Here is a 16,925-nt window from a genome sequence, read left to right as displayed (position 1 = left end):
ATTCATAGCCTTAATTCTCGTGTATCCCACAAAATGGTTGCGGCCAGCAGCGGTTCCTACCCTCATTCATGAGGGGGGCTACCACTACTGGTCCAGCCGTCCGGGTCCCGGTGCCTGCGCAATGGATTTTCACAGGTACCGGGACCGGTGCATGCGCAGAAGCGGCTGTGGCGCCACGCATGCGTAAAAAAGTACTGGCTTTTAGGGACTGCATCGGCTGTAGTCCCTAGAAGTCATGTAGGGCTGCCCGAAAGGCAGAGAAGTGGCTTCCACTGGAAGCTGCTCTATGCTAATCTAAGCCCGGACTCATAGGCAAACACAGGGGGAGTTTCCGTCTGCCTGGAAACCCCCCTCCCCAGCACACACATGACCACAGTAGAAATAGTAATATAATAGAATTTTGCTAGTGCTGCATGTTCTTCTCAGTATCACAAATGAAATCATTTGCACCACCTTTGGATCTTTTAACATGTATCAGACAGTAATAAATAACCTGTGCACCAACTAGGAGATCTGGAAAACATTCACTCTTAGGGATGTGCTGCTATAGAGCCCAATATGTACATATATGTACAGTGCAGTGCTAGGTTCTTCTGCTGCTCCTCCAGGCTCCCGGATTTGCTCCAATAGTCTGGAATGGTGCTCATATCTAAAATAAAAACATCCAGTTCAGGCAGGATGGCCTACTGATGCATCTAATGGCTTATTGTGATTGCTGGTCCTGTATATGCTGGAATTAAGACACACAATACACTTCGTATGATGCATATTAAAACTAGAGATGAGCGGGTTTGGATCAGTTCGGATTTCCATGTCCAGGAATGATGATGTTTGTCCATGAAAAATGACATTTTGCCTCTTTCTGAGTCCCATTTTTTGCCGGGAAAAATCCAAACTCGGCGTGGAAATTGGAACTAATCCGAACCCGCTTATCAGTACTAATTCTACCCTCTTCATGGACTGGCCACACTCGCTCTAAAATCAAGCATTTGTAAACCCCCCTCTAGAAATCCTGCGTTTGCCACTGGCGACTGGAAGTCCCCAGGGGAAGAATACACCTCCTCCTGGGGCTGCATATCCTGTGTGGTGACTGACAGCTAGTGCTTCCAATGGGAAGCCACTGCCAGTCTCAGTGTAGCCAGTGCAGTCATGGACTGCAACTGGCTCACTGAAGTGGCGGATTTTACTGGGGGGGTTGCAGCCCTATCATCCGCAGGCATCATCATAAGTATCGCGCTTGTACCACCCCCATGCTAGATGCAAGAGATTAGTTAGAAACAGGCTTCCCTTCTCCATACACACACACGACTCAGAATTGCATGGAGCTGTACATACAGACCAACTCCCAAGATAATCCCATCACAAATAGCCGCTCTGTGTCAGCGGAGGTTTAAGAGAGCAGAGTGCAATGTTTCTGGTAGCTTCTCTACTGCACCCTCCGGGCCATTTTCTCTGTGATTTCTGCTGCTCTGGCCGCTGCGAGTCTCTGGAGAGGTCAAGTATAGTTATATGGGTGCAGGCCTGCTGGACCCAGTGGCCCGTGTGCACCGCACACCCTGCACCCATTATAGGTTCGCCAATGCTCTGTTCGTCTTGAAACCAGAAACACCTATTTCATGCTGGTGTCCTTTCGCCTAAGATGCGGCATGCACGCACCTGCTTGCGACACATCATGCTGCGAATGCGCATACCCTGTTTTGGAATTCAGACGCACGTGCAGTCTGCTTGAAAACGGGAAATGCGTCTGATTCAGGATCCTGCCTAAGGTGCATAGGTGGCCAATGTAATTTTTATATTTAACCATCTAGTGCAAAAAAAAAAATTTAAACATTTATACTAATACAAGTTTTAAAACGTTGACAGTAAAAAGCCCATTTAATATACATTTGCCTACAATGATTCTTTGCATGAGAAAAAAAAATGCTAAAAGTGTGTTTTCACCTCAATTTAAAGTTTAGCTGGAAAGCATATGCATGAACTTAAGCAATTAAAGCATCCTTATATAGACACTTATTAAAGTATTTATACATATTATCTTAAATCTACATCTATCATTTTGCCAATTAAAATTAGGACCATAATTGCAATTAAGTAATTTAATTGCCAATTGAACAGCAAAATTGCTAAGTGACTAATTTTAATGCCTATTTTAATTACCAATCATGACTGGGGAGGGAGCTAATCAAGTTATATCAAGCGGTACCTGGGTAATGATGTGAGTAAAATGAAGATCAAACATTGAGAGCTAAAATTCTGAAAATGCCTCCTCAATGGTGAAGCTGTGTGTGTGCACGTCCTTTCATGTACAGGTGCATATAGCACTAACATCTTCCTCCATCAATGTGACAGGAGCTACTGAAGGACCCTGCTCCTTACACTACCTAATACCCCTTTTACACCACAGCTAGAACCCCGGTTATTGCCGGGTTAACACGGGTTGCTGCTACTGTAGGTGTAAAAGGGGGCCAGGGTTGGATTCCCGTGTCCAGTGAACCAGCAATTCATCGCAGGTAGTTTGCAGGGTGTAACACGACCCTCTACACGTTATTACACTGCCAGTCTGCAGCTCACTTTCCTCTACACATTATTACACTGCCAGTCTGCAGCTCACTTTCCCTACACATTATTACAGTCAGTCTGCAGCATACTTTCCTCTACACGTTATTACACTGCCAGTCTGCAGCTTCACTTTCCTCTACACATTATTACACTGTCAGTCTGCAGCTCACTTTCCCTACACATTATTACCCTGTCAGTCTGCAGCTCACTTTCCTCTACGCGTTATTACACTGTCAGTCTGCAGCTCATTTTCCTCTACACGTTATTACACTGCCAGTCTGCAGCTCACTTTCCTCTACACATTATTACACTGCCAGTCTGCGGCTTCACTTTCCTCTACACATTATTACACTGTCAGTCTGCAGCTCACTTTCCTCTACACATTATTACAGTCAGTCTGCAGCTTCACTTTCCTCTACACATTATTACACTGTCAGTCAGCAGCTTCACTTTCCTCTACACGTTATTACACTGTCAGTCTGCAGCTCATTTTCCTCTACACATTATTACACTGCCAGTCTGCGGCTTCACTTTCCTCTACACATTATTACACTGCCAGTCTGCGGCTTCACTTTCTTCTACACATTATTACACTGCCAGTCTGCGGCTCACTTTCCTCTACACATTATTACACTGTCAGTCTGCAGCTTCACTTTTCTCTACACGTTATTACACTGTCTGCAGCTTCACTTTTCTCTACACGTTATTACACTGTCAGTCTGCAGCTCACTTTCCTCTACACGTTATTACACTGCCAGTCTGCGGCTCACTTTCCTCTACACATTATTACACTGCCCTGTCATTTGCAGCCCTATCCTCACTACTCCTTTTACATCTAAGTCTCAGGTCTGATCTTGGATTTGGAACACGGTTCCAAACTGGGTCAGATTCATTTCACACTGTGGCTCCGACCCGGGTTATTCCCGACGCTGTGCCATTCACGCAGCACCCTTCTACCGGCGCTTGGAGATGACATCATCTCCAAGCGCCGGGAAACCCATTTTTCCCCATGCTGTAAATGGGACCCGGGTTACCCGTTTACATTGCAGGGTTACATGGGTCGTTCCAGTGTTAAACCCAGCTCGCTACCAGGGTTGGATTGCCAGGTCACTCGACCTGTGAATCCAACCCTGGCCCCTTTTACACCAAGCAACAGCCCATGTTAAACCGGCAATATCCTGGGTTTTAGCTGCGATGTAAAAGGGGTATAAACACATCACTCATTTCTGGTATACTCTGTAATGCTGGGGACAATGCACCTTCCACTACTTATCTCTGGCTTAACATGTGCCTCCACTCTCCTTGTTGGAAATGTGTGTACAGATGGTAGTTTAGTAGAGTTAATGTACACACCAGTGGAATGTGTGATTGATCCAAGGATAAGACCTGTTTAGCTTAACCAGGCAGTGTGGTTTATTGAGCAAATGATAGTTTAGCCGTACTCACTGTTAGACTGGTTGAAGAGCATGAAGCAGAGCAGGGCTCAGACAGATCACCAGTCAGTGACTGTCTCTTGGATGCGGTAGCAGTGCAGGTGCTGGAACACCTGTATTGCGGGTAATTGGTTGCAGTCTCAGGAGCTAAGGGGGAGACATCAATCTCCCACTACTTCACTCATACAAAGTTTGCAAAGTATCAGAATAAAAAGTGCAATAATGAATGCGCAATAACAATGAGGTGCAGTTGAAGGTGCAAAGGAGAGTACACACCCAAGTAATACTCAAATAGTACAAAATAGAGAAAAAGATTATTGCACCTATATATAGCGCTCCCCAATGGACAAATTCACATATACAAAGCACCCTGTGAGTGAAAACACACAAGATGAACAAAAATAATCACCATAAAGACATAATGAGAGTTCCAAATAGAACTGATGGTCCTCCTGCAAGAGGAATATGGGTGATCCTCTACTTCTTTAATACTCGTTACATGGATCCAGGAAGTCCAGGAAGCCAGATGGTACGCAGACCAGGTATCCGGATAACCCGTCTGATAAGGCAATAGACGAACACGATTGCTGTGTGCCTTGTGGGATATACAGATATGCCATTGTTTCTTCTATGTTTGTAAGTGATACTACCATTAAACCTTTGAAATTATAAAGGACGACTACACTATATATTTTTTTTCTCTTTGTGCATGTTTCCTTCCACATTGGATCCATGTAACGAGTAGTAGTGCGCTCTCCTATTCTAACACTCCTCACTTCATTACACTGTTCTGTCACATGCATCCCGGTCCGCTAGTGCACTGCTGAACGCAGATTCCCGATGTTCAGGAATCTGCGCAGATGCCAGACCTGTTCTGCGCATGTGCAGAACGGGTCTGCAAGCCCGCATGTAAACTGGCAGCAGACTGTCAGTGATTGACAATCTGCTGAAATTTGGGGGACGGGGAGAGGGCAGCGATGCCCTCCATTCCCCGGAACGGAGGAGTGTCGCCGCCGTTGAGGGAGAGGGAAGAAGCCAGGATCTCCGTTGGCTGACAAGAGATTTCCTGGCTTTTTCATCTCAACTGCGGCGGCCGGCCCCATGGGTCACCTTAGCCGGTCGATGTCCCGCAAAGTATCCGATGCTGCGTTGGACAACGCAGCTCGGATACGTAATGCAACAGGAGGCGTGATGTCTCCTGCTGCATTAACATATCAGTACAGACGGAATAGCTAACCTGCTTGCGAGCAGCTTTGCAATACCGTCTGAAGCTGAATCAGGCCCTCAGTTAGTTTATTATGGCTGTCTAATCACACACATCTCATTTCTCATCAGAAAACACGTACACATACAATATGTATATATATATATATATATATTTTATATATATATATATACATACATACATACATACATACATACACACATACATATATGCGCACACACACACACACATATATACATATACACACACACACACACATTACATACATACAAAATATAAAAAAGAATTTATTTTCTCCAGCCAGTCGACAAGTCAGAGCTTACATATTGCTGAAGTAATAAAACATATGCATTATATATTAGAAATAAGAGCAACAGGGATTTTCGGAAACGGGTGCAAGGGCTTTAAAATATAAAATGATCAATAAAACGTTCACTATCAGATTTAGCATGTCATTTGGTTTGGAATATCATTGCACACCGTAAAAAGCCTTGCTGGCTAAAAGTATATATTGCAAAAAGCTTGCTATCAAAATGCAACAATACTTTACAAAAGCATGGCAAACCATATCGTCAGCATGTGATTATGCCCCTGAACAATGGCAGTCTGGTTGGTAGAGAAACATCACAGCTGTAATAGTGCACAATGACAGAGGCCAATCTACTTTTACGATGAAGATGTCTCTCTTCAGTGTCATGTGTCATATACTAAGATAAGAGAGCCATGACAATTTCAGTATAGTACTGCGATTTGTCAACACATCTGTGTATCATGTCACTTTCACTACAACAGTGACAGCAGCAAGGAATCTAAAAGGCAAGCATCTTGACATGCGTGACAATTCCGTTACATAGTATCACTCATCATTTCATTCAGTCACCTTTCATTATCCACACTGTACGTTCTACCAGCACATCAACAGTCAGACTTTTCACAACAGAGCACATATGAGCCTAACTAGCAGTGACCAAGACAATTGCACACAGTACAAGTTCTGAGCTTCCCTTCATGTTTGAGAATCCTTATAAAACTGAAAAAATAAAGAATGATAAAAATAAACATGAAATCTACCATAAATCAGGTCCGTATTGAAAACATATATTTGTTTGAATCACAAGGCTATGACACACACGGCTTATATTAATCAATGACTGTCTACAGGCCGCCTAGTCCCATTTCACATAACCAAATGATAAATTACTCGTTGCATAGTACTTGGTTTGTGTCCATTATCAAGACACTAATTTAGCGAACATATTCCAATATTGCCCTGCTAAATGGAGGATACCATTTAGCAAACCTCATGAATATAATATAAACTGCAAGACAATATGAGTTATTAGAACACTTTCCATGTAATGTTATATTTTGGATACAATTATAAACCCTATATTTGCCTAAATATTAACTCCTCATTGTAAATCCTGAAAATGAAAAGCATTTTTTCGAGCAGTATAAATAGCAGACCCTGTAGTTATACATCTCGTTTATAAAGGCTGAAATTGTTGATAATACCCACTTTGTATTGTGATGGACATTATCCAAGTATGCAGCTAATTTAAGGTTTATCCTCAAAATCTTAGCGTCATTAACATTTGCGACTTCATGCATTACAGGTAAATTTGTTGCTAAGAGGTTTAGAATGGGCAATAAGTTTGGTTTATTTATATTCTCTATACCCATAGTATACTATACTTTTTGTAGCTTTGAGCAGCGCTACAGAATCTGGTTATACTATATAAGATAATAAATTATGGGGCCTTTTACATGTAAATCATAGTTATGAACAATCAATGAAATGTGGCCTTCTTTACAGCATGATCCACAAAACTAGTGGACCCAGTGTCTATAAAACACATTATAGACTGTAGCACAACTGTTCAATAAAACACAAACTGCCTTTAAAATGATAGTATCTATAGTGATGCTTTTCTCTTCCTCTACAGGTAAGGTTTTATAGGCTCCTGAGTAATTCATACATGGTGTATAATAGGCCTGGCAAGCATTTTCTTTTCTCTCCTGCAATAACAGGTCTTTGCTTATGTTTTCAAATTAGGCTACTTTCCTATGTTGCACAGCAATATAACAAAAAAAAAATATGTTCAATTCCTGCAAAGTTAATTCTGCATTTTTCAAAACAATTTAAAATTAAAACCTATCTACTAAAAAATTTTTTAAATAAATTCAGTTTATACAATGAGATTAATGCACCTAAAGTACATGGGACAGCCAACACGTTTATAGGATTATATAACATTGCTGCATTGACAATTCATCCACTCTGAAATAAAGAAACAATATTGTTAATCGTGTCATGTACCTGATCAATGTAAATGTACATGAGTAAGATTTGTGATGGAGACTGAGTTTTGTTTCACATGAGAGGGCTGATGAAAAAAAAAAAAAATGCTCATTTTCCAGCCAAGCACCATGAATTTTCTATTAACACATATATGATTGATAATCACAGAGGTGAAGGGCTAATTGAGCCATATGGAAACACACTGTATTCCATATGCTATTTGCTTATCCATGCTTAAAGAGACATTTGCAACATCTGGCTGCAGCAGATTCCAGCTGTGCGGCAGTAAGTGCACAAACCCCACCAGTAACAGACCTTCATCACAAGAACATGCCAGTTATTCCTAAACACAATTTCATAGTGCAATCTGACGTTATTACAGCAACAGATTCCTGGCTAAAAATACATTTGTTGGCAGAGGAAAGTAACAGCAAGATGACACACTTATTTTTATTACACAGCTAAAATTACAGGGCTCCTCCTTCACATTGTGCAACAACAACAAGGGAAGTGCATAGCAGGAGATCCTCTACTAGACTTTGTGTAACATTTCCGGAAAACTCAAGAGTTACTAACATTTTATTTTATCTAATATGCATGGACTTTGTGCCAGGTTCTTAGTACTGCAAGAGGGCATGTGGAAATGTCTTGGGAGACCTGTCAGAACAACTACTACCTCCACCCATCCCACCCCCACGGGCATTTACCACCGCACGTCAATCATGAAACATGCAAGATGATAGAGGTGACATGCATGGGAACCAACTTTTTTTTTTTTTGGGGGGGGGGGTGCTCATTAAATTCACCATATGACTCAAAAATCCTCTGCAAGGACATAACTGCGGGCTGCACAGATATTGGGGACACTCCAGCACCCACAGAGCTGGCTGCAATGATCTGCAGATTAGCTTTTTGGGAGAGCTGAGGTCTATGGACTACATCATAATAAAGAATTAGCAAAGCAGTTGTAGCTAGATAGTGGTATGGGAATAGAACAGGCAGAGGCTGTAATGATGCTTGCCAAGAGGTGCGGCAGCAGCTGTCCCGATTTTCCTTTAAATCCCGTTTGTTTCACTTCCTGCCTGTATGTTGTGTCCAGCGCAAGTGTGGGGGCTGATGATGGGTAATCTGTGGATAAGTGAGGAATACCATAAACCCAGCAGATAGGGATCGGCCAGCATGATGACACAGGCTTATCTCTCCCACCCACACCCGTTGCACATACTTTACCCTCTTTGCTTCCGATTCCTCCCCTTCTGTCAGCGGTCTTCAGGACTCTCTCTCCTCCAGATGGGGAAGGCGAGGAGCTGCAGAGAAGAGCCCAGCACCACTGACCCCTGGGCTTCTAATGCTGCAGATCTCTAATTACTCAGTATTCCTTTATTTCTCTTTTCTGCGCTTAGATGCCCCCTCCCCCCCCACGATGGGTTTGTGCATTTTCCAGCCTGCCCTTGGTTGCATGGTGCGAAGCCGACAGATCAAGCGCAACATTGTAGCAGCCCAGTCGCGTCCGGCAGCAACAGCACCGCAAGCCCAGCTCTCCAGCCAAACGCGTCAGCGCTGACATCAGCGGGGCCTGTCTCCGTGACGTCGCTGCGCTATAAATACCGCACGGGGGCGGTTCTCCTGTTGCAGACGCGTTCATTCATGATGTGGGCGCTGAGATAGTACAGAGAGGTGCAGATGGGGAAAGCGATCTGCTGCTGCCTGCGGGCGGCTTCCCCCTCCCTGATTTGCTAGGAAACTATTTTCCACACGTGGGGCTGAGCAGCGTGCAGTAGGAGTATCTGTGACAATAGCTGGTCACACATTAGCTGCCTGATGGAATATACACAACGTAGCATAGGAACCTGTATGTGAAATACCTTATAATGGATTTAAATAGTCTATTTGTTACTATTGATTGGTAACAGCTCATTTCATTTCTTGGTGCCCTACTTTCCAAACACACATATATATTCTGTTGATTACGGGTCATCTGCTAGGGCATAGTAACACCCTAGGGGATTCGTGTGCAGCTGGCCACCCCAATCCCTCCGTATTTTACCCTGTGGCGGCAAGCAGGTCCCCCCTCTTCCGGGGCACTACGTTACCCAGTGATATTCAGGAAGATGGTGCATGCGCAAGAGAGAGCAAAGTCTCTGGTACAGTGCCCACGTTTTTGAGCAGGCCCCCCCTTTTTTCCGGGCGCCAGGTTCCCAGTGATATTCGGGAAGATGGCGCACGTGCACAAGAGAGCAAAGGCTCTGGCACAGTGCCCGATCCTTTGCTTACACTGCGCAGCGCCATCTTTCCGAAGACGTCATTGGAAAGATGGTGCCACAGAGGAGGGACCCACTTGCCAGCATAAGGTAGGTATACTGTGGGTGCAGGGTGTGTGGTGCGTAGCCCCCTGGACCCAGGTGGTCCGTATCCACTACCAGAGCCGTAAAAGTGCACGGTTGCCCCCTGTCGCGGCCTCGCCCACTGAGTGCACGGCGTCATGACGTCGCACACATGACGTCATTACTTTGCACAGAAGGGGGGTTGACCGGCTGCTCTGGTAAGTGCAGCTCTGAATGGGGTGTCCTGAGGATGCCCAATCGGCTGCATATACTGTGCAGGGTGCCCATCTGTAGCGTCCACAGGACACTCCGCAAGTGCTGCAGCAGCAATCCAGGCTGCAGGGTGCCGTTGCAGGCACCGTGCTAGCCAGGAGCAAGGGCCGTAGGGTGATGGTGGGGGGCACGGTGCTGCCCACAGAGCCTCTGTGCGACGGCACCAATCAACCATAGCTAATTACAGCCCTGACCTACACACTCCCATCACACATTATAAATATGCCTTGCCAATGGTTATGCATTAGCATGAAGAAAAATGCAAATGCAAACCATACTGTACATTACAACCATATAAACACCGTGGGGATGATGCAAAGTGAGTACTGAGTGAAGAATGAATATTTAGTTAACAGAACTCTGGTCATTTTTCAGAAAGCAACAGTGTGCATACAGTATGCACCTCTGCAGACCGGACCTGCTCTCTTTTTGCACTAAACCTTACAAAGGTGCCCATTTATCAAGGATCGCTTTTGCAATGCGATCGGCATGCCAGTTATGCCCCTGATCGCATTTCAAAAAGCGATCTCTTCAGCCGGATGTATCATCCGGGACATGGGCTCCGAAAGGAGCCCGTCCCTGCGAGGTCTCCGGAGAGCTGTCGGCCAGTACAGGTGGTGGTGCGCATGCGCAGTCCCATTAACTGCACATACACATTCGCCATAGCCGGGGAGGGTTCCAGCGGATCCTTCCGCCGGCTAATAGTGGCAAGTGTAGCCCATAGGCTAAGTCGGCTAATGCCACCTTCAGATGGCGTTAGCTGCGGGAGCCAATATCTGGAATGCATCTCAAAGTGAGTGACGGGCTGTCAGCATTTTGGGGGGTGTTTTCTGGGATTTTACCTCAAATACACTTTGATACACATTGATAAATGGGCCCCAAAGAGAGACAGAACGAGGATGGTAAGGGGCATATACATACAGGCATGGTTTAGTAAGGTCGTGTTCACACATATTCGGCTCATGCAGACCCAGGGCCGTAAATAGGACAGGCACGCCTGCATTTTTCTGACCACTCCCCCATCACCCCCCCCAAACGCTGACAGCCTGTCACTCACTTTGCGTTGCATTCCTTTGTGCTTCCGTAATTGCAATGCAATCACTGCGCACAGGCAGTGCGGCTTGTATGCATGCGCAATGGCAAACAGTCGCTCGACTGTGTGCATACGTAGGCTGCTGAATCATGCCCTATTTAGCGGGAATGCTGCTGCTATAATTACTGGGTTGCCAGCATACTGTTGCCACCACTATAGGGGTTCAACAACTGTTTTCTGTGGGCCAGATTCAGCAAGGAACGCAACTGCGCATACCCACGAAATTGGCTGATTCATCACAGTGCGCGTGCGCGAACCAACCACTGCATTTGGGACTGCGATCACAGTGGCTATGCAGACCCATTGCAGAGTGATCAGGAAGTGCCGTTTGTGGGTGCTAATGGGGGGGGGGGGGGCGTCAGCTGAAAGCAGGTGTGCCAGTGCATAAATTAGCACTGCAGCGTCATATGCAGCCTGAGGCCTGATAGCGTGCGATGAGGTTAGCAATTCCTCAGTATAGTCAGAGCTTGTGCAATTGTGCGTGAGGCTGCGATGGTACTCGATGTTACCGATGGTTTCGCAGTCTTGGTACCGATTACGGATGTGTGTAAGGTAAAGTGGCCGACCTTGTGCAGTGCTGCGGCAGCATTGCGATTATAGTTGAACTGCGTGCGTAATCACTATTGCATTCGCAGTTGCGATCAGTAGTGAGTCAGGCCCTGTATTAACAACAGCACCTACACAGCTGTTCAGGCTGTTATAGAAGGGTTTGGAGACCTCTGGACTTATTTTACACCTTGCAAGTTCCGTTGGAGAATTTATTGAACACCTGATTCTACAGCTGCCTGGTAGAATTTCTACTTATTGTTTTATGGATATAAGGTTTATTTGACTCCTTTTTAACTCCTTTTAGTTCACACAGGAGTATTCATATTGGTTTTATTGTGTGTAATCCTTTTTTATTGTTATATATATTACATACTTGCCAACTCTCCCTGATTATCAGGAAAACTCCCTGAAACAGTAGTACTCTCCCTGACTCCCTGATATAGTAGTAATCTCCCTGAAGAGTATAGAAATCTCCCTGATTGCACCCAGGGCCAGCGCTAGGCTGTGCTGCGCCCAGCGCCGTCCTGTGTTGTCGCCCCTTCCCTCTTCCGCTCCCTCCCCCCTGAGCTTAAATATATTCCATAGCGCTGGGAGGGAGGTGGGCGTTTCCTGCACCATCCGGAAACAGTAGCGCTCCGGGCGACGGACCGGCTTGCCCGTGCCTGTAGCCGCTACTGATTGCACCTTACCCCCATTATGAAGCTGTTATATATAAGAAAAACAGAGATATATACATAAAAATGGTGTAATCAGTGCCATTTCCCTGCATTGGTAATAATAATGTACAACGTTTCCTATGGCTACATGCATCTTCTGAAAAGTAGATCTTACTAACTACATTGGGGCTCATTTACATTTGCATGTAAATCAATGTTATGACACGCCTCTCAGATGTAGCAATACGTGTCCACTTTACCGCCACGCACATAGGTGGTGCTTTCACAAACTCCCTGAAATGCATTTTCAAAATGATGCAAGTATGATATATTAATTGCACATCTTGTTTGAATAAATGTTTCAAAGCTGGGTACAAACTGGAGCGACGGGCATTCGTTCCGACATGCCCTTGAATGGGGATTGCCTGTCCACACTTGAACGAGTTAATGAATGACAGAACGATCACTGGCCCTGATTCAGAGACGTACGCTCTGAAAGAGCGCTCACTCTGAATCTGGGCATTTTTTTTTTTGTGTGTGGCCCCCTGGCCGCTCACATAGCTGTGGGTGACCACCCACAGCTATAGTGAGCGGCCAGGATGATGGACGCGATGGTCAAGACCATCGCGACCATCGGACTTGCGACGAGACCCTTGTGGTAGGGTCTCGTGGCCGCAAGTCCCAGAGAGCTTCTGGCTCTAATAGAGCCGGAAGCTCTCCCACTGACATCACTGGTGATGTCAGTGGGGCCGCCCCCAAATGGCAGGCGTTCCTTCGGGAACATCTCCGTTTGGCCAGCCACCCCCAATGCCCGCCTACCAAATGGGGCGAACTGTCAATCACCATCGACAGCTCGCCCCCTTTGTTGTGGACCCGGCTCCGTCGTGCGCATGCCCAGTGGGCAAACATCGACCCAGTTGCGAGCGCTCAGCGCTTGTGACCGGGTCTGAATCAGGCCCACTGTTCCGTTCTTTATTAACATACCACAGGTCGCTAGCGATATCACTAGATTTTATGTGCAGCACATCAAACCTAGCGACTGTGGGAGCGTGCATTCGCCGGTACACACTGAGCGATGTAGACGATTTGTCATTACGATACGGCAAATTGGCCTGACATCGCTGCAGTGTGTACCCACTTAAAACTCTACCTATTGGTTATTGTAAAGATCCACATAGTTTCTTATAATCCACTACTCCTTCTTTGTTTTTTCATTTATTAATTTTTTCATTTGTTTTTTCCCCTTTTTTTGCACCAAGTATATACAGCACTTATTGTTACATCTATTTTTTATTTGCACTCAATAGGATATTGTCAATCCTTAGGGCAGCAATGGTATCCAGATGAAGGGTCGACACCAGATGGTCGACAGGCAATAGGTCAACATGGACAAAAGGTGGCCGGTAGAAAAGGTCTACTGACAAAATGTTGACAGGTACAAAAGGTCGACAGGTTCAAATGGTCGACAGGTTCAAATGGTCGACACACCGATGATCAACGCACCAAAAAAGGTCAACATGATTTTGTTTTTCAACATTTGGGTTGGGGTTAGGCACTTGAGGGAGGGCTAGGCTTAGGCTGCCGGAGAGGACAGTTAGGGTAAGGCAGTAGGGGGAGGGTTAGGCTATGGATAGGTTTAGTCATTTTGGGGAGAGCCATCGCTGGTCGTTTGCGACCAAACAGTACATGATTGCTACACGATTAATGAGCGATTGAACGATTACGATGTCATAATTGTTCAATTGCTCAGTTTTATCTGCTAGTGGATACGCGCCTTTAGGGTTAGACACCAGGTTGGAGGGTAGGGTTAAGGTAAGGATTAGGCTTAAAATACAAAACAAATGTGTCAACCATTTTTGTCGACCATATGCATGTTGACCATTTGTCTCTGTCGACCCATTGCATGACGACCTTTTGTCTGGCGATTCTTTATACCACACTCAGCAGCAGGCTACCCTTTATAATTACCCTTTGTTTGCACATATAGATTTATTTTATTGCGCATACCGACAGGTCAGTTTTCTGTGGGAGGCTGGGGCATACAATGTGGGGACCAATGTGTTGTATTTTTTACTGTAGGGGACAATGTGTGTGTGTGTTTTCTCTTTGCAGCAATAAGAATTATAGATCACCTGGATGTACTATTAATCACCCGCAGGGACAGGTGCTCCAGACGGAGAGCCCATCACTTTGATGTTTAGTGAAATTATCTCAAAAACGATCATTTCACTTCTCCTTCGGGATCCGGGTCCATTTTGTGCATGCGCAGTCTTTTGACCATTGCTGGGGAGGTCTCCGTAGCTTGGTAAATCTGACAGCTTTGCAGCCTCTATAGATATGGGGTCTGCGACTGCTGTCGGTAATTGAGGGACTGCAGCAGATATGGAGATAACTGTTGCGGTTACTCCATGGTACATTCGGGGACCCCTTAATATTTGCGGGTACATCACATATAATATGTTTTAAATAGGCCCCTATATCTGGTGACATCATGTGCTGTATTTCCCCCAGCTAACCTGGCTTGATATACCATGCCCATAGACAACCCCATCAGCTAGCCTGCTCCGTCCGTGATCCGGGATTTATTAAAACTGCTGCACGTATAGGAAGAGCGCGTATAATAGTGATTCATTAATCACTATTATGACAGGTATTTTGTCTGTGTTCTGGTGAAGGCAGCAGTTTCCAAAAATACAGCTTTAGACTTTATGCAACATTTTATTCATGCAAAATGAATGCAATATGAAATCTGAATTCTGCACAATTGCAGTGTATATTTCACTTAGTAGTGCTTAGATTAATAATAGCATATTAAATGTTTAGTAGCATTTCTGTATCCCTGGGTCCTATCAGTCACCACTAGTAAAATGAAAACATTATTTCTCCCTTCTGGTTTGCCTATGTTTATTTTGTTGGCTAGTAATACTGTACTGACTAATATATGTAAACCATCGCTTATAGCGTCCTGTCCCAGTGCATCTGCTACATGGTGCTTCCCATGTTATGGAAGTACATCTAGAAGTCCCAGATGTGTTTTATGAGTGCGTCAAAACAAAAACCAAATGGTTCGAGCATGTTTTCAGAAAAATGTTCTGGCATGACCATGCTGTTTTTCTATTCACTTTCCATTCAAGAAGTGCCTATTATTGCCTGTATAAAGATCTTATGGAGCATTGTTTCATTGACTCACTGTTAAGGGATATAGGTCTTCATTCAGAAGCAGCCGTACGGTCTACGACCTCACGGCCGCCTCGATGTTTGTCAAGTGCGCATGCGCACGAGGGAGCCGGCTCCTTCGTGAGCATGCGTGAGACCCGCTACGACCGACAGCGCTGGTCGTAGCGGGTCTCTTTCCAAAGGGGGTGAGCTGTCGATGTTGATTGACAGCTCGCCCCGTTTGGAAGGCGGGCCGGGAGGGTGGCAGCCCAAACGGAGGCGTTCCCATGGGAACGCCTACCATTTGGGGGAGGCCCCACTGACATCACTAGTGATGTCAGTGGAGAGCTTCCGGCTCTGACAGAGCCAGAAGCCCTCCGGGGCTTACGACAAGTGAGACTCTACCCTAGGGTCTCGTCGTAAGCCCCGATGGTCGCGATGGTCTCTGACCATCGCGACCATCACCCTAGCGGTCGTTAGAGCTGTGGGTGTAAACCCACAGCCTAACGACTGAAACAGAGGCGGCCGGTCAGGATGCAAGCGGCCACCCAGTTTCTGAGCGACCGCTTGCATCCTCCGACTGCCTCTGAATGAGGGCTATAGTGAGGTTGAAATTGTTTCATCAAATTTACTCATCAAAAGACTGAAATAGAGGCATAGTGTATGATGTGGGAATTTCTTTGTGGATAGCACTATTGTTTTCTAATAGAATGCTTATTTTCGTTATACTGTACATGCCCTCTTTATAAGCACTCTTATTACTAAACTATGAACCCGAAATACTCCCCATTTTTTTTAGTCATGTGATGAGCCTTAATTCTTTTATTAAGGTAAGTTGTAATAGGGTCTATTCATGTAGAAATGTGGTTCTTGTTTGTTATGTTTCACCAGGGGTGTATCTAGGGATCCGAGCACCCCTGGCAGGGTAATGGACTGGCGCCCCCCATCCCCATAATTTCAGGAAGTGCCCCCAGTAGTAGTTCATTCTATGCAGTGCCCCTTATGCATTGCCCCTTATGCATTGCCTCCAGTAGTAGTCCCCCTCAGGGCCGTAGCTAGGGTAGTGCGGCCGGTGCCATCGCACAGGGCACCACAGGTCAAGGTGCGCCGTTTGGGCCTGTAAAATTTCTGTTTATTATCATTCTCACTTGTAGCTTCCTCTAATTTCATCCCCAGCATCTCCTGGCCTCCCCTATCTCTTCCCTGGCCCCCATGAGGCCATTCCCATTTTTTGGGTGCATTATGTCCCTTTGAAAACTGGGGGGGCACCAATGCTCTTTCTGGCACAGTGCACCAAAAAGTCTAGTTACGGCTCTGGTCCCCCTATACAGTGCCCCCAGTAGTAGTCCTCCTAT

Source organism: Taudactylus pleione, unplaced genomic scaffold (assembly GCF_031769625.1).
Source record: "Taudactylus pleione unplaced genomic scaffold, aTauple2 ptg001137l, whole genome shotgun sequence".
Lineage (NCBI taxonomy): Eukaryota > Metazoa > Chordata > Amphibia > Anura > Myobatrachidae > Taudactylus > Taudactylus pleione.
The sequence above is the reverse complement of the archived record's forward strand: the minus strand, read 5'-3'. Positions refer to the sequence as shown.